General features: G+C 37.8%; 2 non-coding genes across 2 annotated transcripts; both read left to right on the plus strand.

The window, feature by feature from the left end:
• The first annotated feature begins 10,946 nt into the window (after nucleotides 1-10,946).
• LOC143405304 (U6 spliceosomal RNA) lies at nucleotides 10,947-11,053 on the plus strand. Its single transcript, XR_013092022.1, has one exon. It is a non-coding gene; the product is annotated as a U6 spliceosomal RNA (small nuclear RNA).
• A 10,609-nt stretch (nucleotides 11,054-21,662) lies between these two features.
• Nucleotides 21,663-21,767, plus strand: LOC143405419 (U6 spliceosomal RNA). Its single transcript, XR_013092116.1, has one exon. It is a non-coding gene; the product is annotated as a U6 spliceosomal RNA (small nuclear RNA).
• The last annotated feature ends 5,025 nt before the right edge of the window (nucleotides 21,768-26,792 follow it).

Below are 26,792 nucleotides of genomic sequence, written 5' to 3' on the forward strand. Positions count from 1 at the left end.
TACAACCCCAGCCCCCGCTAATTTTTAAATAATTTTTTCTTATTTGCAAGTCCGTTGGTCTTGTATCTTTTCTGTACCACCTGTTCACACACCATTATCACTTGCATTCTCATCCTTTACAGATTACACTTTCTCATGAAGTTGTGGAGCTCCTACAGTGTGCTTATCTAATATACATAGCGGTCACTTGTTCTGGTTCTGTTAGTAAGGGGCAGGGCCAGTATTTGAACTCAAGTTCTTTTGGTTTCAAAGCTTATCCTTCCACCACACCAATCAGTTGAATATGTGAGTACCTAACTGCTATTGAGTACTGAGTAGGCAGACTTCTACATGGAAGAAATGACCTTTTAAGTGTACTTTTAAAACAAATTACATCCACTATCCAGTGAGTCAGGCTCAGACATTACTGTCATATGGTTCAGTAAACCATAACACAGAGCTTCAGATACAAATCTGGAACATGGTAGGTGCTCATTTAATATTAGTTGGAAAAAGTGAACAAAACTCTGCCTGGGGTTTTCAGGGAAGACTTTGTGAATGAAGGGAGATCAAATAATGCATGAGTCTGTCCAGTGATGAAGAAGTGTGGACCTAATTTCAGAGTCAAAGAGTAGGGTACTTAGATGACAGGCAGTGGGTGGTAAGATGATGGAGGAGCAGCAAGAACTTCATCCTTCCCTTCTGCAGGCTGCCTTGTGTAGTTTCTAGACCTTAAAAATCTATGAAATACTCTCTGGATAATGAAGCTTGATTTTATACCTACTTCTATAGCATCAGAGTCTTCCCATTATGAAAAAGAGCAAGGCTACGGGGGCTGAGTTGGAATATTTTGTCTTGGGGTTAGAGGGCTGGTGTTTGGGGTGATCTATGTTTTAAGGATGCCAGTCTGATGAGTATTGTTTACTAAAAATATCTGCTCTGCTCAGTCGAGTATATGTTCCACTAATTTTTACATATTTTCAGTATCACCAGATAAAGATAATGATTTTCATGCACATTTTTGAGGGAAGAGTGAAAAATAATGATTCATTTGAATATTTTTTGAAGATTCGGCTCCCACCTTTGCTAAATTTTCTTTTGTCATTTATTTATTTATTTTATTTTTAATATTTATTTTTCAGTTATCGGTGGACACAACATCTTTATTCTATTTGTGTATGGCGCTGAGGATCCAACCCAGTGCCCTCACGAATGCCAGGCAAGCATGCTACCGCTTGAGCCACATCCCCAGCCCTATTTATTTATTTATTTATTTTAGTTGTTGATAGAATTCTATTTTTATTTATATGTGGTTCTGAGAATTGAACCCAGTGCCTCACACATGCTAGGCAAGTGCTCTACCCCTGAGCTATAACCTAAGACTTGTCTTTTATTTTGATCAATTGTATAAATATACATTCTTTTTTCAAAAATTAAGGTAAATTTAAAAAGAAAAAAATGTGTATATAGTTTCACCCATTATGCATACAGACTTTGAAAAAATTTTTTTGTTTCTTTTTAGGATTTATATTTTAAATACCACCGTTCTGCCACTGAATCATATTCCTTCAAGTGATTCGAATTTTTTTTCTAATTTTATTTAATTAATATTCAAAAGAAACTGATTTTGCTGTGAAAAATTTGGAGTTGATATATGTATTAGGAAGAAAATTAAGGCAGGCATGATGGTGCACATCTGGACTCCCAGCTATCTGAGAGGCTGAGACAGGAGGATCTCAAGTTTGAGGCCAGTCCAGGCAAATTAGTTTAGACCCTGTCTCAAAATAAAATTCAAAACAGAAAAGGGCTGGGCATGTAGCTCAGTGGGGGAGCATGCACAAAGCCCAGGGCTCAATTCCCATAAACACTCTCTCTCTTTCTCTCTCTGTCTCTCTCTCTCTCTCTCTCATACACACACACACACACACACACACACACACACACACACACACTATTATAAAATCCAGAGAGAGCTGTGCAATATTTATTGTACATATTTCCTGCCAGTTTTGTCTCCATGTGTTGATTGGTTAGTTCGACTTAGGGCATATGGCATTTTATCATCTTTGGTCTGTGACAATGTAACTTTTAAATTTTATTTATTTTTCTCCCTGTATTTCTTTTCCCTTGCTTTTAATTTTTTTTAACCTAGGAGTTGCTGTCCTTTTACTTATTTTCAATGGTTTTGTACATCTGGTATTTCAAATATAACCTTCTATTATCTTATCTACTTTGACCAGTGTCTTTTTTTAAATCTTATTTATTTATTTACTAGATGGACACAATAACTTTTTTAAATTTATTTTTATGTAGTGCTGAGGATTGAACCCAGGGTCTCACATGTGCACAGCGGGCACCCTACCACTGAGCCCCAGTCCCAGCCCCCAGTGTCTTTTTAAAAATATTTTATTAGTTGTTGATGGACATTTATTTTATTTATTTATTTATTTGTGGTGCTGAGAATTGAACCCCGTGTCTCACACATGCTAGGCAGGCACTCTACCACCTGAGCTATATCCCCAGCCCTATATTTGTGTTGTAGTTTGTGTTTTTGAAGTTTCATTCTTCCCTTCTCCTCAGTCCCAAACTATAATAGTCTCCTAATTTTTTTTATAATTTTAGTTTTCACATTTATTGTGTCTTTAATCCTTTTGGAAGCTACTCATAAGATGCAAAATTGTTGAAATATGATAATTACACTATTCAAGCCTTGATATATCAGTTTCTGAGAGGAGGATATTAAAATCTTCAGCCACAGTTATGCATCTGTATTTCTCCCTATGGGTTCTATGTATTTTCTGTCTGTATGATTAGGTGCATCCATGTGTTGTATCTTTTGTTTCTATTGTTATCTTTTTAGGTTTTTTTTGTTATCTATTGTTTCTTTTATGAATACGTAATAACTTTTTTAAAAAAATTTTTATTTTTTAGTTATCGGCGGACACAACATCTTTGTTTGTATGTGGTGCTGAGGATCGAACCCGGGCTGCAAGCATGCCAGGCGAGCGTGCTACCGCTTGAGCCACATCCCCAGCCCAACTTTTTATCTCTTAGTTTTTGAGACTAAAATTATTCTTTGACAGATGTTAAGATCACAACCCAGTTTATATTTGCCTGGTGTATCTTTTTATTTTTATTCTTTCTGTCTTTTTGTATTTTTAAGTATGTCTCTTCTTCTAGCTAATTTATTGTGTGATTTTGTTCCCCACTGGGAATTAAATTCAAAGCTTTGTGCATGGTAGGAAAATGCTTCGCCACTCAGTCTCATCCCTTTTTATTTTTTATTTTGAGGCAATGTCTCACTAAATTTCCAAGGTTGGGCTTGAACTTATGAACTGCCTGCTCAGTCTCCTCCATAGCTGGGAATACAGGTGTGAGCCACAGCACCTCGCTTGAAATTTTTAAAAAGCCAATTGGGAGGGGCTAGCGCGATAGCTCAGCGGTAGGGTGCTTATCTAGCACTATGTGAGGCCCTGGGTTCGATCCTCAGCACCACATACAAATGAATAAATAGAATAAGGGTGTTAAAAAAATTCCTCCCTTTAAAAAAAAAAAGCCAATTGGCAATATTGACATTTTTACATTTAATATACTATACATTAAGATGTAGTTCCACCATCTGTAGAGGCAGAAAGATGTGAAGCTTTTTCTCATACATTCTAAGGGTCACATCAGATACCCCTATAACAAAGAAGATATTAATAAGAAAAAAGCACAACATATTATTTTAATGAAAGATTTAGATGAGAGCTCCTGTCCCTACTCAGGCTGAGAAACAGAAGCAGAGCCCAGCTGAGCGCGGGGGCAGGGCTGGGGCAAAGCTGGCTCAGCACTTGAACAAGGGCAGGCCGAGAGCCAGGCTCAGGACAGACTGAGAGTTCAGGCAGGGCCCTGGCTGGGCCTGATGGGAGATGGGATAGGGTTGGGCTAAGAGCCCTCCTAGGGCCAGGTGGGGTGACATACAAGGAAGGGCCAGGCTGAGGGCCCGGCAGTTCCCAGCTCAGAGCTTGGGCAGGACAGTTATAGTGCCTGACAGTGATAGTGTCAGGACAGAACAGGATCAAAAAGGGATTCTATTTTTTATATTTAGGTTCAATGAAGAATGGACAGTCACGTAAAGAAAAAAATGTGGTTGGAAAAAAAGATATGACCTCATGGTAATAGATTGAGAAGGGAAACCCATCTTGGCTTCTGAGATATGGGACAGGAGCTTTCCTGCAATGAGGATCTTAATGACCTTTTGTCAGACAAGGCAGGTCAGAGAAGCTCTTTATGGCCAGCTCTTAAAGGCAGGTGAAGTTAGGGTGATATTTCTAGTTTCTATGACCCACCTTGGGGATGTGGTATTTTGGTTTTAATGACTAACTTTGGGTGAGAAAGAGGGGTAGGAGGCAGGAAGGTGGGAAAAGGTCAAAAGGAAACTTTGCTTCCAAGGCTCTTTCAATGTCCTTCAGTTCAAAGTACAACATGCTTTTGGAATATTGCTTTCTGAGCTCCAATATATCAGTTTACTATATATTCCTTTTTAATTTTTAACCTTCCATTGGGTAGGATGAGTTTTATTGTGCTGTTTTATTTATTTATTTATTAGTTTTTAGTTTTTGATGGACCTTTATTTTATTTGTATATGGTGCTGAGAATCGAACCCAACTTGTCACACTTGCTAGGCAAGCGCGCGACCGCTGAGTCACAACCTCAGCTCCATGTGCTGCTGTTTTAAAAAATTTTTTCAGTTGTAGATGAACACAATAACTTTAATTTTATTTATTTTTTTATACTGCTGAACATTGAACAATGCCTCATGCATGCTAAGCAAGAGCTCTACCACTGAGCTACAGCCTCAGCCCTTATTTTGCTGTTTTATTATATAAATTATATAAATATATAATATATAAAAATTATATGTTTATATATTTTATTATTATATATAAAATAATATTTTCTCACAGAGATAGTCTGTAACCTCAGACTCTTAGTCATGGGTTTAAGAATAAATTTTCAATAAATACTCCAAACTTGATGCTCAAAAATTAAATATCTTGTGTCTGAACTGATCCAATCACTGTTGCTGAAGAAGAGGGTATTTGAACTTCAAAGAAAACATAGGGTATTTAAAAAAAATTTTTTTTTAGTTGTAGTTGGACACAATACCTTTATTTTATTTATTTATTTATTTATTTAGTTGTAGATGGACACATCTTTATTTTTATTTACCCATTTTACATGGTGCTGAGGATTGAACCCAGGGCCTCATGCATACAAGGCAAGTGCTCTACCACTGAGCTACAACCTCAGCCCCTATTTTATTTATTTTTATGTGGTGCTGAGGATCGAACCCAGCGCCTTGTATATGCTAGGCAAGCGCTCTACTGCTGAGCCACAACCCCAACCCCAAACATAGGATATAGTTACCAAAGGATGGGGGAATGGAGACTGGGTGACCATAAAATGATATGTCTTCTTTCAGATGAAATAAATTTATTTGAGTTCTCTATTTATTCATCTGTGTAATGGCTATAATACCTACATCAAAGGGGAGATTTAAAGAGCAAATTAATAACAGATATGAATATCCTTTGTGAATTATAAAGTACTGTACAAAGACTAGTCATTATTCTTGCTTTTGCATGCATCACATGGTATTTGTTTAGATGTTGGTATTTATCTTAATGGTTGCAGGGGAAATACTACCCTACCTAGTATTCTCCCTAAATTGTGCTGATGCCCATATAATTGATTATCTTTTCCCAAGAATAAAAAATGAGCAAGACTCATTTTTTCCCAAGAATAAAAAATGAGCAAGACTCATTTTGACTTCCTGGTCAAGGATTACGCTTGACCAGGAAGTCAGTTCTATCCAAAGAGTCCTTGCCACAGTCTGGCTGGGCACAATTGAGGAGCCACTTGTCAAAAGAAACTAACTTTATTTTTAGAACCACACACGCCAAACAAAATAGCTCCTCAGGAAAAAACCCTCAGAGCCCAACTGCCACCACCGGCTTCCCACAAGCCACATTCACACCCACCAGCCTCTTCACCTCCCACAATCCTCCTGCTCTTGAGGCCGATTGGCTGGGTCGCATGGGCAGAGCCAAAAAAGTCCCCCAGGGCAGGGAAACAGCCCAATGAGCATCACCGCAGAGGAGCCAATCAGCTAGATGTTGCTAGATGTTGCTGGGGCCGCTGTGAGCCAATCATCAGCTGGTAGTCTGAAAGGGCAGGGAAACAGCTCAATGAGCATCTCCAATGAGCATCACCGCAGAGGAGCCAATCAGATAGATGTTGCTGGGGCCGCTGTGAGCCAATCATCAGCCGGCAGTCTGGAAGTTTGCTGGCAGCTGGAAGTTTGCTGGGGCCCCTTCGGTTATGGCTCTCAACAAGTCCTAAAGTCTAGATCAAGGTAACTTGTTAGTAGCCTTCAGGATGCACACAGCTATACACTTGGTATGATGGTGCCAAACTGGGATTCAGTTCCTTCTCTACCTTGAATTAGATATGAGGCCCTAACCATGTTACTCATATTGTCTGAGCCTCAAAGTCCTTGCCTGAAAATCAGAGGTCATAAGAAGACCTATCTCTTAGAGTTATGGTGGTATTAAATAAGATTATATATAAAGGTCCCTGGCCTAAGAGAAGATCTCGTTTTGTCAGACATAAACTTGCATCTCTTTATTGAATGCTTACTAACTTCCATTCTGCTACCTTATAACAAGTTGAATGTAGGTTCATTCTCAACTCTAAAATACATTAAATTGCTCTGTTTCCTTGGAAAATAGCTGTTGTCTCCCTCCAGACCTTGTATCTTCAGAATTTGGACCATCAGTACTTGCCAGGAGGATAGGGTCTCAGAAGAGAAATCTTTTTCCTTATTGGCAATTGGATTTGATAATTCTGCCTTTTTTCACATTGAAAGGATTTAGATTCAGACCAAACTGAAAGATAATGTATACTTGTTGTGTTTCCTGAAATAGGTTCTACCACATGATTGCTAATAAACCCATAATAAGTCCATGAATTAAGTACTGATATCTTCATTTTATTGATAAGGAAATGGAAGGTCACATAAATTAAGTAACTTGACCTAAGTAAGAAAGCCAATTAAGACACGGGAGACTTGGGTCTGGAGGTGTAGCTCAGTGGTTGAGCACTTTCCAAGCATGTGTGAGAACTGGAGTTCAATCCCCAGAGAGAAAGGAGGCAGTCTAGTGTAATATAAGGAATATGGGCTTTGTAATCAGATTTAAATTAGGATCCCCACACTGCCATTTACTATATCTCCAATTTTGGTTCAGTACCTAAGTTTTTAACTCTCAGTTTCCTCATCTGTATGGTGGGGAACTATACAGATCTGATTGATCTTTTATAATGTTGTGAGTTTGAGTTGAGAGTGCATGTAAAACAGCATGTGGTACAGGGTAGGTGCTTCATAAATACTCAGGTGACAAGAGCCCAGAGCCTATAGAACCCACATAGAGTATTGACTTACAGGGAGTTCCAATTATCATCAAACTCCTTTAAAACATTTCATTGAACATTCAAATACTTACCTTACAAATCCCTTGGACTGTGATTCAAAATGATGGTCCCAGGCAGGAAATCAGGCAGCAAGATACAGTGAAAGAAGCACATGGGTGGGAATCTAGAGGCCTGGCATCAGTGCTGGCTCTTATTCAGTGTGTGTGGGATCTTGAGCATGGCACTTTTTACCTCCCTGAACCTCAATTTCCTTATTTGTTAAACATAAACAATATTCTTTACCTCCCATGGTTTCAGGAGGTATTAAGGCAGATGAATGCAAATGTTTTTCTTACATTTTGGAAATGCTATATTAATGTAACCAGTTGGTAGTTTATGTTTACTATTCTCTCCAGAGAGGGGGGAAAAAAAGAATTGGACTCAATAATAAACTGTGGCTTGTCTCAAGAGAGTAATTCTTGGGGAAACTCAGGCCATAGTATGCCCTGTTTAAGTATTTGTTACTGCTACAACAGCAACTTATACTCAAATATCATTCACTATGCCCACTAAATTGTCCTCCTTGTGAAAGGCAATATTCTGTAGGCGCTCCCCTCCAAAACCCTGCTTAGACTGGGACTGGGTTTATGACCTAAAGGCAAGTGACCTACACATGTGGCCTGGCTCCTCAAGAATGAGTTGGTCAAATCAATATTTCTTTTTTCAGGAATTCAAATCAGGAAGCATGAGATGATTGAGGGCAATTAGCAGCAATAAAAACTATGACTAATAGGATGTAAAGAAAGAGGGCATGAGGTTGATTAAGGGTATGTATAGGAGGAGTCAGAGCCGGGGCTGCAACAATCCAAAGTGATGAGGATGAAGAAATTATGAATACACTGAAGTCATGAAGTAGAATATGATAAAATATGTCTATGCAATAATTATCTCTAGAGTTTCTTCTATGAACAGAAAACTGAGTTTGTCTCTGAATATATAAAAGTGAGACACAGGCTTTGCCTTCACAGCACTTGATTTTTTTAAAAACATTTTTTTAGTTGTAGATGGACACAATATCTTTGTTTTATTTATTTATTTATTTATTTATTTATTTATTTTATGTGGTGCTGAGGATGGAACCCTGTGCCTCACGCAGTGAGACAAACACTCAACCACTGAGCCACAACCCCAGCCTCGCCGCAGCACTTGATTTTAGTGGAGAAGAGAGACAAAAAAAGTAGGGGCTGAGAGAGAGCCAACCAGGAAAGGACCTATTTAGAAATAGCATGGGAGAGAAGGTCTTTGGAGAAAAATTAGAATGAGACTTGAAGAATGAAGTAGAACCAGCCATGAGAAGAATATTTGAAGTAGAGGATGTTAATGGCTTTTAGCACAAAAGAGCTAATCATGTTCAATGAAGCTGGAGAAAAACCACATGTATGGAACAAAGGAAAGGAAAGAGAAGCATAGATGAATTTGCAGAGGTAAGCAAGAGGTGACAACCCAGAACCTTATAGGTCTTGGTAAAGAGTTGGGAATTTAGTTCCATCAGCATTTGAGGCTGGTTAATGACATGACTCAGTAAAGTATACTAGAGAACCTTAACAAATAAGGAATCAGTCTGTTCTAAAACTAAGCTCTATCGTTTATCAGCTGTATAATCTTGGGCAAATTACTTAATCTTTCTGTGTCAAAGTTTTCTCATCTATAAAATTGAGGTACATTTGGGTATTATCTCATGGAGTTGTTATGGAAAAAGTATGTGTGTGTGTGTGTGTGTGTGTGTGTGTGTGTGTATATAATACATATATTAAAATATTTATAAGTAAGCCAGGTATGGTGATGCATGCCTATAATCCCAGTGGTTCAGGAGGCTGAGGCAGGAGGATTGCAAGTTCAAAGCCAGCCTTAGCAACTTATCAAGGCCCTAATCAACTTAGTGAGATCCTGCCTCAAAATAAAATATAAAAAAAGGGCTGGGGATGTAGCTCATTGGTTAAGTGCCCCTGGGTTCAATCCTTGGAACCAAAATAATAATAATAATAATAATAGCAATAAATGTATATGTTTAGATCTTGAGCATGGCACTTTTTACATGTTTTTACTTAAATTATATATATATATATATATATATATATACATATATATAAAAATATATGTTATATATATATACACACACACACATATATGTTTTTACTTATATATATTTTTCCAGTTCCTGGCATATAGCCGACACACAATAAATGTAAGTTTATATTAGTATTTTGTTTTTTAAAAAATCATTGTAACTACTACATTGCCGCAGTTCAGCTGCAGCAAACTAACCGGGGGGTGACAAGGAACTTGTGTAGATTGATACAGCAGGAGTGGGAGCCGTTTATTGTAGGACAGGAGGGGTATATATACATTCCACACAGCTTATCTTAATTAACATAAACTAGATACAGCAGTCAACCAATAAGGAATCTCCACACTTAATGGCTTGCTGGCGTTACTTCACAAACCACTCCCTCTGGCAAAATGCCAGGCGCCATCCTGACTTGTTTACAGACCCTAACACTACATGGAGTGAATGTGTCGGGGAGAAAAACAATAAGATAGGGCATGGTGCAAGGGAGGCCAACAAGTAGTCTGTGTGAGAGATGAAAGGTGAAGTGGTGATGGACACAAAGAGAAATGGACTAATTTGATGTAAATTTGGAGATGAAATTTTCATGTTTTGCAGATGGACTGGACATTGTAGTTGAGGAAAATGGAGGACTCAAGAATGACCTGTAGGTTTCAGGCTAGTGCAGCTAGGTAGATGGAGGTGACATTTACTGAGAGGAAGGAGCTGGAGAAGCTGATTTGGCAGGGAAATTAGGAGTTCTATTTTAGACATGTTAAACTTGAGACGTCCATGAGAAATTCAAGTGGATGTCAGTTAGGCAACTGGTTATAAGTTTGGACACCAGAAGAGAAGACTGGGGCAAAGATATGAATTTGGATATGGTCATTAGCACAATCAGCATTTGAAGACAGAATTAGTTGAAATCATCTAGTAGAAAATTTAGAGAGAAGTGAAGGATGCCAAGAAGAAGCCTGAGGAGCAGTAAATTTTAGGGGGATTGAATAGAAAAGGAGAAGGAGGAGAGGCCTGTGAAGACAGAGTAAAGCCAGAGGGATATGGGAATATGAAAATCAAAAGAGGACAGAGTTTCAAGAACATTGGAGAGGCAGCCGAGCATGCAAGGTCAAGTATGACAAGAATAGAGACATACTGGTCATTGACGAGTAGTTTTCAGGAGTAGCTTCAGTAAGTGGGGGGCTCAAATAAGAATTGAATAGCTTGGGGGCTGGGGTTGTGGCTCAGTGGTAGAACGCTTGCTTAGCACGTGTGGGGCGCTGGGTTAGATCCTCAGCACCACATAAAAATAAATAAATAAAATAAAGCTATTGTGTCCAACTACAACTAAAAAAACCAAAATATTTTTTTAAAAAGAATTGAATAGTTTGAAGAATAAATTAGAGGTGTGCTTGCTTTGACAGCACATATGCCAATATTGGAACAATGCACAGAAAATGGGCATGATACCTACAAAGAGATGACACACAAATTTGCGAAGCAACCCATATACTTTTTGCATAGATTTGAATTTGGGGACAGTTCAAACATGAATATTAAATCAAGGAGAATGGAAGGAATCCTAAAAGCAAATATCAACAGAAATAAATTAATTAAAATATCTAATGCAATCACTCTGGAGGAAAAGAAAAAAAAATCAAATACTTCTGAATACAGTACTTTCAATACACAACTTTATTCTAAAAACAAAATTGTAAAGAAATCTTGAACCTTATTTAGTGTGTTATTTTTGGTAGTGGAATGATTATAGCCACGAGGAAACTATTTTGTGTGCATTATAACACTGAGTAAATGAAAAAGACACAGATGTTATTGGGAGCCTGAGCTCTCACTGTGGGAAAAGGGAAGTGCAAATAAAGACCCCTGTGGTGTAGAATTGGAATTAGAGGTGTCAGTAATGAATTCATGATTAAAAATAGTTACATAAATTAAATTGCTGTTTTCCCCCTTGGCTCTGTTTATTAAAAGGGCTTAGAAGCAATTATACCCAGTAGCAATGAGCATATCTGGTGCCCACATCTTGGTTTCTAAATAGCATTCCCCCGCTACAAGGGAATCTCATTGGAGAAATGGCTGATTTCCAGAAATAGCCCATGAATATATAGCATGACTGGAACATCTTCTATGAGAAAATAGGAAGTGTTAAAAAAATTGATGAGGACACATCAAAAGTACACAGAAGTCAAGCTGAACATGGTGGCACATGCCTATAATCCCATCAACTCCAGAGGCTGAGGCAGGAGGATCACAAGTTTGAGGACAGCTTGGGCAACTTAGAGAGATGCTGTCTAAGAAAAGGGGTAGGGACTGGTGGGTGTACCCCAAGGGTAGAGTGCATGGAAAAAGAAGGAAAAAAAAAAAGACACAGAAACCGGCTTGGCAGGGCTCTCATTAGCCAACCCTGAAACAAGTTGAATATAATATGTTGCCGCAGTCTCTAGCTGGGCACAAATCACGAGTCTCCACACAGCTTGTAGATTCAAACAGCAATTCTTTATTCCCGAACTCACACCGGCCGTCTACAAACACGTTCTGGGGGAATCCACGTTCTCTGCCCAAATCCACTTCTCCCAAATCCACTACTCTGCCCAAATCCACTCTGTATGGGCTTTTGTCTCCCAAAATATACGTTTGACCCTAAGCACTCAAGAGGAACTCAGCAGCAGGATACGCCCTATTCTAAAGGGGGAACACCCTAATCTCCTATTAGGCTAAACTGCCCTATTCTAAAGGGGGAACACCCTACTCTCCTATTATGCTAAACTGCCCTAGTCCTTGAGCAAGGTCACCTTTCAGAAGTCCTTCCACAGACAGCATGGGAGTAAGCTGGCAAGGAGATTGTCATACCTACTTGGCTGATGGCTCCCAGCATCTTGGCTGATGGCTCCCAGCAATATGTAAATAAATAAGAGAGAATGGAAAGATCTCATAGTAGAATGCCAACTAAAAAATGCACATGAGCTGTGCACAGTGGTGTACACCTATAATCCCAGCAGCTTGGGAGGCTGAGGCAGGAGGGTTGTGAGTTCAAAGCCAGCCTCAGCAAAAACGAGGTACTAAGCAACTCAGTGAGACCCTATCTGTAAATCAAATACAAAATTAGGGCTGGGAATGTGGCTCAGTGGCTGAGTGCCCGGAGTTCAATCCCCAGTATTCCCTCAAAATACATATGAAATGATGAAGTTAGAAAATCTCAGTTTTGCAACTATCATAGTAATTGATTGAGACAAGAGTTATCCATGAAGGTTGGGCAAAAGTTTGAAGAGGAATGGGATATTTATACCTTTCCACTCATTACTCATTATTTACATAACAGAAAATGCTAACTTTATGGTGAGAAACCTGGCAAATACCACCCACCTGATCAAAGTGAACACAATTAATAATGGGCCCAAAGGACATGGTGTTTCTCCTTGTATGATGCACTGAGAAAGATACTACCTCAAGAGGCACAGTGGGGCAACCCTGTAACCCCAGTGACTCAGGTGGCTGAGACAGGAGGATCCCAAATTGGAGTACAGCCTCTGCAACTTAGTGAGACCCTGTCTCAAAATAAAAAAGAACTGGGGACTGGAGTTGTAGCTCAGTGGAAGAGCACCTGCTTAGCAGTGTGAGGCACTGGGTTTGATTCTCAGCAGCTCATATAAATAAATTAAATAAAGGTCCATGAACAACTAAAATATATTTAAAAAAATAAAAAAAGGACTAGGATGTAGTTCAGCGCTAGAGAGACTGGGTTCAATCCCCAGTACAGCTTTAAAATAAATAAATAAATATAGTTAGTGTTTCAACCTGCCACCTCCCCCAAAAAGAAAATGCAAACTTAATCAAGCAGAAACATAGGACAAAGCTAAATGGAAAAATCTATATGATACCTGGCAAGTATTCTTTTTTTAAAATTTATTTTTAAATTTATATATGACAGCAGAATGCATTATGATTCATATTACACAAGTAGAGCACAATTTTTCATATCTCTGGTTGTTTATACAGTATATTCACACCAATTCATGTCTTCATACTTGTACTTTGGATAATAATGATCATCACATTCCACCATCATTAATAACCCCATGCCTTTCCTTTCCAACCCCTCTGCCCTATCTAAAGTTTATCTATTCCTCCCATGCTCCTGCTCCCTATCCCACTACGAATCAGCCTCCTTATATCAGAGAAAACATTCGGCATTTGTTTTTTTGGGATTAGCTAACTTCACTTAGCATTATCTTCTCAAACTCCCATCCATTTACCTGCAAATGCCATGATTTTATTCTCTTTTATTGCTGAGTAATATTCCATTGTGTATATATGCCACTTTTTTTTTTTTACCTATTCATCTCTTGAAGGGCATCTAGATTGGTTCCAGAGTTTGTGAACTGTGCTTTAAAAGCGTGAAAATTATGAATAATGAGGAAAGACTGGAGAACAATTCTAGATTAAAGAAGACTAAAAAGTAATGAAAGTTAAATGCAATGCATAATTTGGATTAAGCACTGGATCAGACCCAAATGGAGAGTTGGCCTGCTGTATGAAACATTATTGGGCCAATTAGTAAACTTTGAATATGGCTATGTATAAGGATTATATCAAATGTAAGTTTCCAAAATTCAATTGTCATACTTGGTAGGTATGTAGATATAAAGAGAATATCCTTATTTTGAGATATACACACTGAAATATTTAGGGTATCTGGGATAAATTCAAATGGTTCATAAAATACATACAACCATGTACATACAAGTACACATACATCCACACTCAAAGAATGTGGTAAAATGTTAAGCTCTGGTACATCTGGTGTTCTTTGTAATATTTGTGCAACTCTTCCACATGTTTGGAATTATTTCAAAGGAAAATGTTAAAACATAAATTGGAGGCACAGAAATAGAAGCACTATGTAGATAACTCTCAAAATTTTGTCTGTGGGGCTGGGGATGTAGCTCAGAAGTAGAACAACTTGCAGAATACACTAGGCCCTGGATTTGGTCCCCAGAATGGCAGAAAAAAAAAATGGCTGTGAAGAGGAGCAGAGAAATGGAACCAGAGAAAGTATCAAGGCCATTAAATCATAAGATAGCTCTCTTTAAAGATAGATGATACTAGTTGGGTGCAGTAGTGCACCCTTGTAATGCCAGTTACTCAGGAGACTCAGGCAGGAGGATTGCAAGCTTAAAACCAGCCTGGGCAACATAGCAAGACCCCATCCTGTGCTTTCCAACAAAAGATAGAAAATGCTAAAACAGATTTGTTTTCTGATGACAACCAGTACAGTCTCAATCCCTCTTTTAAAGAGAAGCCTAGATCAGATATCCTCTAAGGGCCTTTCTACCTCAGGTCCTCTGTGACTCCTGTGACCACTAGACATCATGAGCTCTTCTGAAGGCGTGTTTTATTCCTTAAACTGCAAACAGCAAAAGACATCTGGGCCACCACCACTTGAGGGCAGTACAAAATGATGCTGCATGTGGTTCTAATGGTTTTATTGTTTCGGCTGCTGGAACAAAACAAAGCCCTTTACATGATTTCCAGTCCAATGTATTGGGTGAAAATAAAGCTCCTGCCAGTACACCACTTTTTAAACCAAGTGTTTAAATTCTTATTACATAGGGATATCAAAAGACAAGCCCAACATAATTCATAACAGAGTTTGAGGAGAGGAGTAACTGAGTGAAAGGATCACATATCTTGGGAAAATGCCAATACATATTATGAGTTTAATAAAAAATAGCTGTTAATAGAAGATTAGAACATGTCAGAGTTGAAAAGCACGTTAGAAAGGAGGCTGAATACAGCCCCTTAATTTTGAAGGCAGGACCCTGAGCTCAGAGGAGGGAAGGAGCTTGATCAAAGCCACAATGACAAGATAGAGAAGGAAATGATTTAAACACTCATCTTGTTAGTCTGTGAAGACAAAGATAGTGATATTTTCAAGTGACATCATAAATACAGCTTTTAGCTGGGTATGGTGGTGCATGTCTATAATCCTAGGTACTTGGGAGGCTGAGGCATGAAGATTTCAAGTTTGGGGCCCCTTGGGCAACTAGCCAGGCATATCTCAAGACAATTTGGTACCAGGGATTGAACCCAGGGGGTTCAGGATGATGAGGCAGGGGGATCATTAGTTCAAAGCCAGCCTCAGCAAAAGAGATGCTAAGCAACTCAGTGAGAGCCTGTCTCTAAATCAAATACAAAATAGGGCTGATACCACTGAGTCACATCCCCAGACCTTTTATATATTTTATTTTGAGATAGGGTCTCACTAAATTGCTTGAAGTCCTCATTAAGTTGCTGAAGCTGGCTTTGAACTTGTGATCCTCCTGCCTCAGCCTCCTGAGCCACTAGGATTACAGGCATGTGTCACTGTGTCCGGCTCACCCACACATACAAATTTTTTAAAAGAGCTGGGAATGTAACTCAGAGGTAGACATCTAGGTAGACATCTAGACATCTAGAATCCCCACTAGGTTCAGTCCCCACTATTGCCAAATAAATAAATAAATACAGCTTGCAAAGAGATTGACTTCATCACTGATATTGATTTTGAGTTCCTGAAAAAATTATGACACCTCAGATGTGAAGCTGTGCCCCTGTGTCTTCCTCTCCCTGGGTTGGTAAGACTGTTCACCTTCAACTCTTACCCATTTCGACTGGTTCTATGCCTGAAAAGCATAATTCTGATCATATCCAACCTGTTTTCTAACTTCTTTCTGGTAGTATCCTCAGACTCCTGTGGAGTCATGTTCTAGAATTTCCTATCAATATTGAAGGATAGAGTTTGATAGAAAGTGAATTGGTATGTATCTTTGGAAAGACACTGTATTATCATTGGAATACAGGGGAGGTGATCTTTAAAAGGACAATCAGAAAATCCCAGTGAAACATAATAATCATATATATATATGATTATTATGATATATATATTTGATTTTTTTGGGAGGGGGATGTGCCAGGGTACTCAACCACTGAGCCAGATTTGCAACCCTTTTTATTTTTATTTATTTACTTATTTATTTTTGAGACAGGGTCTTGCTAAGTTGCTTAAGGGCCTTGCAAAATTGCTGAAGCTGGCTTTAAACTTGTGATCCTCCTGCCTCAGCCCCTTGAGCCACTGGGACATAATAATCCTTAATATGACCTAAGTACATGATGGAGAATAAAATAACCTTAAACTAATCAAAACACAGAAGCCAATATGACTTCATAATATGCTAATAACTGGGCTCAATTACTTAGCAGGGTCCTTAACCTCACTATTACCTACAAGTAAGTGTTTAGGCATTGGCTTCATGTGTTAGCTTTTCATTACTGTAACAAATGCCTGACATAATCAATTTTTAAAGAGAAAGCATTGTTCTGGCTCACAATTTTAGAAGTTTCCAGACCATAATCTATTTGCCCTATTGTTTTGGTCTGCGGTAGAGCAGCACATCATGGTAGAAGCATGTGGCAGAGCAAATTTTTGTCTGTTTTTTTTTTTTTTTTTTTTTTACTGCTATATTCTCGTACCTAGAGCAGTGTCCAGCACATTGTAGGTACTCAGTAGTATTTATTAAAGTAATGAACAATTCCTCTGGTTAACCCTATCAGGCAGATTATATTTTTATTACCCTCATTTCATAGAAAAGGGAATGGAGGTTTAGATAAGTTAAAAAATTTATCTCACATCATTAAGAAACTTACCTGCCACCCTATTAAATGGCAGAGCTGGATTTGAAATTAAGGTGTGTTTTCCTTTAAAGCTCTTGTCTCTAACTATGCACGTACCATGCTTTTTCTATCCTTACAATCAGCTCTTCTAGATCTATCACTGTGCTACAGTGTTGGCCCCAACATTTCTTCTTTAGATCTCTTTAAAGGCTCCTTGAGCCAGCATGGTGGCACATACTTGTAATCCCAGCAGCTGAGGAGGCTGAGGCAGGAGGATCGTGAGTTCAAAGCCAGCCTCAGCAAAAGAGAGGTGCTAAGCAACTCAGTGAGACCCAAAGCCAGCCTCAGCAAAAGAGAGGTGCTAAGCAACTCAGTGAGACCCTGTCTCTAAATCAAATACAAAATAGGGCTGGGGATGTGGCTCAGTGCCCTGAGTTCAATCCCTGGTAACCCCTCCCTGCCGGCCCCAGCAAAAAAGCTCTTGACCTCACTGCCCCATCCTCTATACAAAGCCAGGATGATCTTTCTTGTGTTTTTTTTTTAAATATTTTTTTTAGTTGTAGTTGGACACAATACCTTTATTTTATTTTTTATGTGGTGTTGAGGATCGAACCCAGTGCCCCACACATGCTAGGTGAGCATTCTACCACTGAGTCACAACCCCAGCCCCCTCTTATGTTTTTTATTAAGTGTGCAATCACATGATTTTAAACATATTCAGAGTTGCACAACTCTCACCATTATCTAATTGTTGAAAATTTTCATCATTCTGAGAAGAAACTTTTTACCCCTTTCTATAACTCTGTAGCCTAAACTAGCTCCTTTTCCCCAGGCAACTACATATCTACTTTCTATGTCTATGGATTTGCCTATCTGAACATTTCCTGTAAATATATAATTTGGGTCCTTTTATTTCTGAATTTAATTTTTTTTTTTTTTTTTTTTAGTTTTAGATAGACACAAACCTTTATTTTACTTATTTATTTTTATGTGGTGCTGAGGATGGAACTCAGTGCCTCACATGTGCTAGGTAAGCGCTCTACCACTGAGTTACAACCCCAGCACTTATTTCTGAATTTTTTTTTACTTAGCATAATGTTTTAAAGGTATATCCATGTTGTATTATGAATCAGTACCCCATTCTTTTTATTGCTGAACAACACTCCATTGTATGGAAATCAAAGTATATTTATCTATTCATCAGTTGATAGACATTTGAGTTGTTTCCACTTAGGGCTATTTTCAATAATACAACTGTGAACAGTCATATACAAACTTTTGTGTAGACATATTTTTTTTATTCTTTTGGTTATGTATCTAGGAATAGAATTTGGGGGGCCATATGTTAACTCTAACTTTTTTTGTATGGTACTGGGGATTGAACCCAGGGGTGCTCCCCCACTAAGCTACATCCCCTTTTAATTTTTTGAGACAGGGTCTCATTAAGTTGCTGAGGCTGGCCTCAAACTTGCAATCCTCCTGCCTCAGCCTCCCCAGTTGCTGGGATTTAGGCATGCACCACCATACCTGATATGTGACTTTTTTGTTCCTTTTGTGCTTTTGGTGTCACATCTAAGAAATCAAAAGGTGATGAAGATTTACATCTATGTTTTCTTCTTAGAATTTTGTAGTGAAGTAACTCTTGGTGTCTTTTAAGAATTTTATAGTTCAATGGTCAAAATGGTCATTGATCCATTTTGAGTTAGTTTCTGTATATTGTATGAGGTAGTGATCCAACTTCATTCTTTCACCTGGGGTTATCCAGTTGTATCAGTATCATCTGTTGACAAGACTGTTCTTGGCAACTTAGTTGAATTATCTTGGATAGTTGAAAATCATGTGACTATTTATATATGGGTTTATTCTTAAACTCTCAATCTTATTCTATTGATTTAGATGTCTCTATGCCAGTACCATACTATCTTGATACTATTTTGTAGTAAGTTTGAGATGAGTAAGTATGAGTCCTCCAACTTTGTTCTTCATTTTCAATATTTTTTTTGGATATTCTGAGTTTCTGGAAGTTCCATATGAATTTTAGAATAAGCTTGTCAATTTCTATAAGGAAGCTAGCAGGGGTTCTGATAGAGATCGCATGGAATATGCACATCAATTTGGGGAGTATTAATAATTTAACAATTTTAAGTCTTCCAATTCACGAACGTGGGAAGTCTTTTCATTTATCTGTCTTTTTAATGTCTTATAATAATAAAACTATAATGTTTTATAGTTTTCAGTTGTAAGTATTCACTTCTACTAAGTTTATTCTGATTTTTTCTTTTCTTTCTTTTTTTAAGTTTTGAGACAGGATCTCACTTAGTTGCCCAGGCTGGCCTTAAACTTGCAATCCTCCTGCCTCAGCCTCCCAAGTAGCTGGGATTACAGGTGAGTACAACCCCATGCCTGGTTTATTTTTTCTTTTTGATGTTAACATAGATGAAATTTATTTCTTAGTTTCATGTTCAGACTGTTTATTGTAATGTACAGAAATATAATTGATTTTTGTATATTTGTCTTGTGTCTTGCACCTTGCTGAATTTTGTTTATTCTAATTTTTTATTCTAATAGGCTTTGTTTTTGTTTCCTTAGGGTTGTCTGTATACGTAAGTCATCTCATCTGCAAATAAAGATAGTTTTACTTTTTATTTTCCAATTTGGATGCCTTTTATTTATTTTTCTTGCTTAGTTGCCCTGGCTGGAATTACGGAAACTAAGCAAGAAAAATATGATGAATAAGTACAATGATGAATAAGTGAACCTTCTATAACATGATTTTGAATTTTTATTTCCCTCCCTTAGAGTCTTTCAGTGACTCCACATTAACCCCAGGATAAAGATCACTTTTTATTAGCATACACAAGGCCAGTTTAAATCTTACCCGAGCCTTGCACCTTCATAAGCTAAAATCTAAACCACCTGAATTACATATTTTTCCATATTTTTGTTTATGGACCTTTTGTGAACATTATTCCCTCTGCCTGGAATATGACCTTTTCTGTCTATCCCTTGCTTCAACAAGGTACTTCCTATTTAGTTTTCAGGTTTCAACTTATACACAGTCTCATTAAGAAATCTTTCCCTGTTCCCACAATATGAATGTATTCCTTCTGTATGTTCCCACATTTCTGACATCTTAATCTTCTCCTAACTGTTTTATTGCATTTATAATTACCATTGTATTTGTCTGTCTTCCTCTCCAGACTGGGTGCTCTTTGAGGGTAGGACCAAGTCTTTTTTATTTTCCTAACTCCTTTTCTTTGTAGAGATCTTAGCATAGTATGTACTAAAACTTGGCTTGTCAAATGATTGAATAGGAATGCAAAGAAGCCTACTAATTTGCTCTTCATAAGTCCCTTGTTCTACAAGCTTCTTTTGGGGATTTTAATCTGTAGTCTAAAAACTAGTCCAAGAGGCCAGCTAGGAGTTTGCAGGATGTATGTAGTTCAATGCTGTTTTATGGGCCTGAGATAATTTTAATGCACCTTTGAAATTCCAATCAGAATCTTCTCTTGTTAAATAATTTTTAAAAACCTATTCACAGTAGTCTTTGTATGAATATTTAATTATGGGGACAATTTGTTTTATATAGAATTTCAGATGAATAGTCTTTCAGAAGTAACTTGTTTTCTTGAATCCAATTCTTCAATGTTGAAGATTTTTTTTTCCAGATCCCAGTGCATTTTGGTTTGACTAAAGCTACTACTAAAAAAGTATCTTCTAAGCCAGATGGGGTGGTACATGCCTGTAATCCCAGTGCCACAGGAGGCTGAGGCAGGATTGCAAGTTTGAGACCAGCCTCAGCAACTCAGTGAGGATCAAAGCAACTTAGAGAGAGCCTGTCTCAAAAATAAATAAATAAATAAATAAATAAATAAATAAATAGGGCTGGGGATCTGGCTCACTGGTAAAGTGCCTCTGGGTTCAATCCCTAATATATCAAATTTGACTTCAAATTTAATATATATACTTAATATATATAAAATCTTCTCAAATGCTTATTGTGTGCTAAAAACTTCATATAAATTATTATCATTTTATCCTTACAATCTGTTCAGTGAGGCAGTAGTGATTATAATCTACTTTTTATCACAGAGGGATGGAGTGGTTAAGTAACCTCCCCAGATTCTCAGAGGCAGAGCCAGGAGTTGAATGTGAGTCAAGTCTTTTTGACACTAAATTCATGCTTTAAACAATTTACTTCCTCTATCCTACCTACTGATGTATAATTCACATAATTTTATGAATAGGACAGTTGTAACTTACTTGAGGTTAAGCTTGAAAATTAGTAAGGCAAAATTGTATAGTGCCAATATTATCCTGAGAAAATTCTTCTTTAGTCTGGTGCCATGGTGGATGCCTGTATTTCCAGCAACTTGGGAGGCTGACGCAGGTGGTTTGCATATTTCAGTCCAGCTTCAAAAACTTAGCAAGACCCTGTCTCAAAATAAAAAGTTAAGTGTTCACTTTGGCAGCACATATACTAAAACTGGAATGATAGAGAAGATTGGCATGGCCCCTGCGCAAAGATGACACACAAATTTGTGAATCAGTCCGTATTTTTACATATTTACTTGCACAAAACTGATCAGTTTTGAGAGATTGTTAATGCCCTTATAGTGGTTTTTGTGGTTGTGAAACAAATGGTGAGAATTTGAATTGGTCCCTCTTATTATAGTATTGAAATTCAGTTTACTTAATTTATCAAATCATGTTCATGTCCTCATTTTATATACTTGCAACTATTAATAAACATTGTGATACATGAATAAAAATAAAAAATTTAAAAAGACTTGGGTGCCAGGCACAGTGGCACCTTCCTATAATCCCAGTGACCCAGGAGGCTGAGGCAGGAGGATTGCAAATTCAGGGCCAGCCTCAGCAATTTAGCAAGATTCTGTCTGAAAATTTAAAAAATAAATAAACAAAATAAAAGGGACTGCAGGTGTGGCTCTGTGGTTAAGTGCCCCTGGTTCAGTCTCCAGTATGCTCCCAAAAAAGGAGGGGACTAGGGACGTAGCCCAGTGGTAAAGTACCTCTAGGTTCAATCCCTAGTACAAAAAAAACTTCATAATTCATTCAGCATAATATACAAACATAACATCTCTGCATGAACTCAACACACCCAATTATTTTCATCAATGTTAGGTCAAATCCTTGAGTCTTTAGTTGAGTACCCGCTGAAATCCTTGTCTTGCATATAGAGATGATGTTGAATAACAAAAACAAAACAATCTTTCTTAAAAATTGGAGCACTGAAGATGTATAAATATATTCATATATAGTTAAATGCAAAAATGATACTGCTTTTCTTTTTATATATTTTGATCTTCTGGACTGGGGAATAGAGCAGGCAGTGCCTCTAGTGCAAGTATATGCCCTTTTATGTATCTCTCTGTGCCAAGTTTTGCTGTTAAATGGGAGAGTCTTCTTAGACTTTGAAAATTTAGTAAATTTATTTCAGATCTCTGTTAGAGGAGGAATACAGCATTTTTAATAAAGCTCACAGACATGAGGCAGTTATAAAAAAAGCAAATTCTTAATCAAAATCATCATCATAACAATGGGATAATACCCATTTGTTGAGCACACATTCCCATGTGCCAATTACTGTTCAAAGTGCTTTAATGACATGGTTCATTTATTCCTCTTCATCACTTTGAGATGTAGTTTACATAAAACTGAGACTCAGAAACTATTAATAACTTTCCCATGGTATTATAGCTTATAAATGGAGGACCTTGATTCAATCTCAAATTTGACTCCCAAACTCATCTTCTTAACCACTGTGTTGACGTTAGGATTCCTGGTCTATAATCTTGACTTTATCTTAAAAGAGGAATCTTATTCATTGGGCTCAAAGTCATTATATTTGAAAATACCACCAACATAAAACATTAAGAGACTCCTTTCTTCCAGTGGGTAATTCTGCGTCTCTGAGAACTCTAAAGAGACACACTTCTCTATGTCACTTCCAGTTTAGCCATGATATTGTCTGGGTTGTCTTTTCTTTCTTTCTTTCTTTCTTTCAAATATTTTTAGTTGTAGATGGACCCAGTGCCTTTATTTTATTTATTTATTTTTATGTGGTGCTGAAGATCCAACCGAGTGCCTCATATGTGTGAGGCAAGTGGTCTACTACTGAGTTACAATCCCAGCTCTTGTCTGTTTTTTTTTTTTCCTAACCCTTTTTACCATTCTCTGCTAGTTCTTCCCTCTCCCATCTACACTATATTCCATCCCACTAGACCTCTTAGCATACTTGGAACACATTTGCTTTTCTGTGCTTTGCTGACACATATTTATCTGGAATGGTACCCATTTGTTATGGTTTAGCTATAGGGTGTTCCCCAAAAGCTCATGTGTGAGACAACATAAGAAAGTTTATATTCAGAGGTGAAACAATTAGATTATGAAAGGTGTAACCTAATTGGTGGATTAATCCATGTATGTGGATTAAGCTGTAGGCAGGTGGGATGTGGCTGAACGAGGTGGGTCACTGGAGGTGTAACTTTAGGTTTTATATTTTGTCCCTGGTGAGCAGAACCAAATCTCTCTGCTCTTCCTGACCCTGCCATGAGCTGAGCAGTTCCTCTGCTAGGCCCTTCCCCCATGATATTGATTCAGCTTGGGCCCACAGCTATAGAGTTGACTGACCATGGACTGAACCTCTAAAATCATGAGCCAAAATAACCTTTTTCTCTTTTATGTTGTTATTGTCAGGTCTTTTGGTTACAGTGATGAAGAAGCTGACTAAAACACCACTGTAGACCTTGGTCAGGTAGTTGATGAGAAATCCCTAAAGTTTAAAAGGAAAGTACAAGATCGAATTTATGTTTTAAAATGATTTTTCTTGGCTTGGGAGGCTGAAGCAGGAGTATTGCAAGTTCAAAGACAGCCTGGGCAACTTAGCAAGGCTTTAAGCAACTTGGTAAGACTCTATCTCAAAATAAAATATAAAAAGGGCTGGGGATGTGGCTCAGTGGTTAAGCATCCCTTGGGTTCAAACTAATTATTCTGACTATGATATGGAGAATGGATATAAATACAAGCATAGAAGCAGAAAGATTAGTTGATTTAGGAGTGATTCAGGAGAAAGAAGGTGGCAGTGGAAATAATAAGAATTGGTCAGATTGGGATATACTTTGAAAACAGAATCAGATTTTTTTTTTTTTTTTTACATATAATAGGAGATTTAGCCAACAGAACTTGCTAATAGGCTAGAGTTGGGCTGTGAGAGAAAGCACAAGAAAAGCAATGAAGGCCTGAACAAGACATTCTCTATTTGGGCTATAATGTGAGATTTTTCAATACACAGTCATGGTTTTAAACTAAGACAAAACTGTGATTATGGCTTAAAGAAAAATCTTTGAAAGAGTTGTCTATTTGTCATTATGAGTGTGTGAGGGAAATGTCTTGGTTTTCACCAGTGACATGAACCAACACTATCAGCATCTGCAAAGTGCCAAACACTACACTAGGCTCCTTCACAAAAGTTGCATCATTTAGTTTTTCCCCAAGAATATCCCCATTTTTCAGCAAATATTGTCTTTCCCATCGTATTCAGAGAAGGGAACCAAGACTTTGTGATTTGACTGAAGTTATGCAGCCAGGAAGGGGCTGAGCTGAGATCTGAAGTCAAAGTGCACGGTGAAGCCCAAGTTCTTATCACTGCACTGATTCAAAGATAGAGAATCAGGATTCCTCAAACTTTTCTCCTCATTACTTGAAGCCTTCTGTTGACTCTCTTATGCCCTATTTTAGAGCCCAAGGCTGGCAAACAAGATACCTTTGTTCTGTCTGTATCCTATCCTCTGACTTGGGCTGTGATTTAGGACAAGCTTCTTAATTTGATGGTGTCTCATCATTCACACATGTTAAGCAGGACTAGTAATTACTGATGGAAAAAAATGCTTTGAAATGTGCAGATGAAAGGATTTTTGGCCTTGAGTGCAAATATTGTCTTTCCCATCGTATTCTTTTTTTTTTTTTTTCATTTTTGGTTTCATACCCCCCACTTTTTTTTTTTCTTTCCTTTTTTTAGTACTGGAGATTGAACCCATGGCTTCTTGTATGTTAGGCTAGTGCTCTACCACTGAGACATATCCCTATCCCCAGTTTTTTTTATTTTAAGACAGAGTTTCCCTAAGTCATTCAGGTTGGCCTGAAACTTGTGATCCTCCTGACTCCAGAATAGCTGAGATTACAGGCATCTTCCACCATGTCTGGATATTTTTGGTTTATACAGCTTCCAGGACCCTTCATAAGAAAGTGGGAGGAAAGGAGGAAACAGGGCAAGTGTAAAGCGGCATTTGCTTTCTTTCTAAAAGGCAATGGCACACTGGGGACATGAATGTAATAATCTCCTTTAATTTATAGTACTCAAGAAATATTACTAATAGATGAAAATATTTTAAGAATCATTAAGTTGGCTTTGAAAAAGCCTTAAAAAATGATTTCTATTTTTGTGTTCAGGCTACTTAAACCCTAAATGTTCTCCAGTAGAAATGCAAAGGAGATAACATTTATCTAGTGTCTGTTGTGAGCCAGGTATAAGGTTTTCATATGTAATCAGGCAGGTGTTATTACCTTCAGTTTACAGAGAAGGAAACTGACTGTCCAAAGTTATAAACCAAAGAAGCAATAGGGCCAAGAATGGACCAAGCTGGGCCTTTCCAGGTATAAACTCACATTGTTCCCAGGACATCCTATTGCACTGAAAAATTAGTAATGATGACAATTTTGAACTGTCTTATCACACCCCAAGTGTGTGTAGCATTTAAAAAGTTCAAAGACAGCCTGGGCAACTTAGCCTGGTTCTTTTCATGGCTTAGACTCTGGCACAGGGAGAGTTATTTGTGTAGCACAATTGTTATTATTGTGCAGCTTCACATATCCTCTCTGCCCTGGGCAAAAATGAACAATGATGGGCTATATTTATGAAACCAGCAGCTTGGAAGTATGAGCTCCAGATTACCATTACAATTGTAGTACTTTTCTTATTTTTAATAGCTTAGCACCATTTATGTGGAAGGCCCTTCTCAAAGAATCATGAAAATAAACTGGTTCTTTGTATATTCAGAGAGTTCCTCACAGTCCCCCCTCGTCCCATAGTTTCAATCAATCATCCTGCATTTCTCAACTTTATAAATGCTGGCATCACAGATGTGCAGTGTTCATGAAGAGCTGATATAACAGTTGCCTGCAAAAGCTGGTAAAACAAATAAATAAAATAATTGTGATTTTATTTAATGGTGAGCTGGGGAAGGGAAGTGGGGTTAGAATAAGATTGAAAGATGACTGATGAAAAAGCTGTACAGGATTTAAGGTCTCCCCTTCAAGCTCATCTCGGGTTTATGGTTATCACAAATCCAGAGCCTCATCTTCAGCTTTCCACGTTCAAGAGCACTATTTTATCAAGTCTTCTTAGGAATGATTAATTTCTACAGGACACCAGTAACATGTCCTTTAAAATGTATATTTGAGTCAGAAGACCTGTGTATAATTCTCAGTCCTGTCATTATGAATTTGGACAAATTCCTCTTCTGTAAAATAATGTAAAAAATAATCCCTATAGGATTGTTATGCA

The sequence above is a fragment of the Callospermophilus lateralis genome, chromosome 7 (genome assembly GCF_048772815.1).
Source record: "Callospermophilus lateralis isolate mCalLat2 chromosome 7, mCalLat2.hap1, whole genome shotgun sequence".
NCBI lineage: Eukaryota > Metazoa > Chordata > Mammalia > Rodentia > Sciuridae > Callospermophilus > Callospermophilus lateralis.